This window comes from Zalophus californianus, chromosome 6 (assembly GCF_009762305.2).
Source record: "Zalophus californianus isolate mZalCal1 chromosome 6, mZalCal1.pri.v2, whole genome shotgun sequence".
Taxonomy (NCBI): Eukaryota; Metazoa; Chordata; class Mammalia; order Carnivora; family Otariidae; genus Zalophus; species Zalophus californianus.
The window spans coordinates 94,716,853-94,719,364 of record NC_045600.1 but is presented as its reverse complement, the minus strand read 5'-3'; the positions used below and the strand labels follow the sequence as shown (position 1 = coordinate 94,719,364).

Sequence of the window (2,512 nt, the reverse complement as noted above, 5' to 3'; positions counted from 1 at the left end):
GAGCCGGGGCCCGGCGGGAGCGGGGCCGAGGGCCCGGGCTGGGGGCGGGGCCGGGGCGGGGTCGGGGCGGGGCCGGGGCGGGGCCGGGGCGGGGCCGGGCAGTCCCCAAGGGCCGCCCCGCTGTTTCGCGTCTGGGCTCCCTGGCTGTCGTGACACCTGCGGCTTCGCCACCCGGCGGTTCGGGTAGGTTGGGCGTCCCCTGGTCTCGGCTCAGGCTCCCCTGTCCTAGGCGGTGGGTCTGTGATTGTTGTGGGGTTGTGCTGCCGCTAGGCTTCCCGCCCTAAGAGTACGCGCGACCTGAGCTTGGATCCTGAGGGGCTGGGAAAAAAGGTGAGCGCGCGTAGTAGTTACTGAAACCTCTTCTTTTGCTCCAAGTTCTTGCACGTGGAAAATTCTCTGTTCAAACTTTTGTCCAGATGGCGCATCAGTAGTGACCGAAGCCACGCATCTGTCAAATTGGTCCTTTCGGATGTGTGTGTGTGTGTGTGTGTGTGTGTGTGTGTGTGTGTGTAGGTTGGTGAGGGCTTCTTACAAGTGGTCCTGGGAGAGAGACGTCTGCTCCCAGAGACCTGTAGGGGCCCACCATTCATCACTGAGAAGAGTTTCTTGCGACTCGGAAGTCGGACTTCTATGGAACAGGAGTTGGTTGGAGCAATTTAAGAAAACTAGCCTAGTGTCTGGGAAAAGCCTGTGGACGCGGGCCAGCGCCGGAAAGACCCCTTGGACGCTGTGGGGAGCGGGGGATCTGGCGAAAACTTCCTTGAGGTGCACCTAAGGCTGAGCCAGTAAGAAAGACTGCAGGTGCAAGATTGCCACTTGTAGAGCTGAACAAGGGGCAGGAAAATAAAGGGGCACGGGGCTGGGGGGCGGGGGGGAGATATCTGCCCTGACAAAAATCTGGAAAATTTGAAGTAGTAGGAATACTCCCTTTAGGGACGGGTGCTTCCTCGTTCCGTCCTCCTCGTTCATTACAGCATTTTTGTGTGCATTTCTAAAGTTACCTAAATGCAAACAGAACACTGTTGTACAGCAGCGTGGCCTTCCCCTCCCCGTTTTATTCTAAATGAGTTCAAGGTCACCTTTTGGGGACTAGGTCACCTGTTAGGAATATTTTTACCTGAAGAAAGGGTTAGAAACTTGTTCTTTCATCCTCTTTCCCTCCTCATCCCCACGTACCATTCCTAGCCTCCCCACCCTTTAGCCTGTGCCCCCAAAACACAACTCACTAACTCTCTACTCAATCCTTAATTCTTACCACTTAAAGACCAGGGGAGAAGAAAGCAGCCACCTTTGTCATGCAAGGACTTGTGGTTAATTTGGTCTTGTGACTCCTTGTTTCTTTGCCCTCTAGTTCCTTCAGTATTAAAATGCACCAGTAGTGTTTTCTGTAAAGAATACAAAGGGCTGGAGGAGAAAAGGAAACTGTGCCTGAAGAGATGTAGTAAAGTGATGATTATTTTTTCAAACCACAAAAATTGGGACTCTGTGTTGAGTTCCAATATTTTTACCTCCTTTTGGGAAAGATATTTTTAAATTATAATTATTTTATCAATAAAAAGCAGCTGTCTCTCCCTGCGTGTAAAATCTTACATTAAACAATCTATCCAATGGTGTGAATACTTTAGAAATTTGAAGTTCCAGTTTACAGAGGCCGACTGGAATAGAAGTGTATTTAGGTTATGAAACAACTTCATGAAACCTTGAAAATAATGGTATTACAAACATTTCAAGGTTTTGAGATTGCTGCATTCAGCTATCTTCATGGCTTGACAACTCACTCTTCTTTCTGTTATTTAATAATGTTACTCACAATATATGGCATCTCTGGTTAATGATTTCATCAGTGCATTATAAAGGACATCTCTGGAGCCCTGTTTTGAATGTATAGTTGTCATTTCCCAGTTGTTAACATTTTTAGATTCAGTTCTGCCCTAGACTAAATTGGAGGCTGGGAAATGAGATGGGGATCAGGAATAAAAGAACCTGTGCACTGAGTTCTAGTACCAGATCATCTCTTAAGTCCTGGCAGACCCCCAAATTAACTCTGGGGTCTCATCAAGCCCCTTATGTGTATCATTGTTATCTTCAAAATAAGATTGTCTTTGGTCTTAAAGGACATTCAGGTCTCTGAACTCTTCTATATAAAGCAGATCCTCATTTCTAGAGCAAGGAATCACTGCTCTAGAGGAGTATCTCTTCTAGAGTTTGCTTACATTTCCAGAAAGTGTCCTAACCTACTAGGCACCAACCCTGCCCGCTGCACTTGAGCATGTGGTATAGTGGTTAAGGGCATGGGTTTTGGACACTGATGGATCTGTCTTTATTTCCTAGCTCTGGTCTTGAGCAAGCTATTTCTGTTCTCCAAGCCTCATTTTCTTCATGTTTAGAATAAAGATAATAATAAGGCCTGGGTCCTTATGAAGAGCAAATTAAGTGATGCATATCATAGAAGTAGCAAAGTGTCTACAATTTAAAAGTCAATAAATGATAGGAACTCTTTTTTCTTTCAACA

The 2,512-nt window shown here is 46.9% G+C and overlaps 1 protein-coding gene across 2 annotated transcripts in view; it reads left to right on the top strand.

The window, feature by feature from the left end:
* The first annotated feature begins 118 nt into the window (after positions 1-118).
* Positions 119-2,512, top strand: part of WDR72 (WD repeat domain 72) — a 219,275-nt gene continuing 216,881 nt past the window's right edge. The window contains exon 1 of one of the 2 annotated variants that reach the window (XM_027572311.2): positions 119-183. The gene's annotated coding sequence lies outside the window, so the exon portion shown is untranslated. Of the gene's footprint in view, positions 184-209; positions 331-2,512 lie in introns of those variants that run through there. The other variant, XM_027572313.2, reaches the window with a different exon arrangement.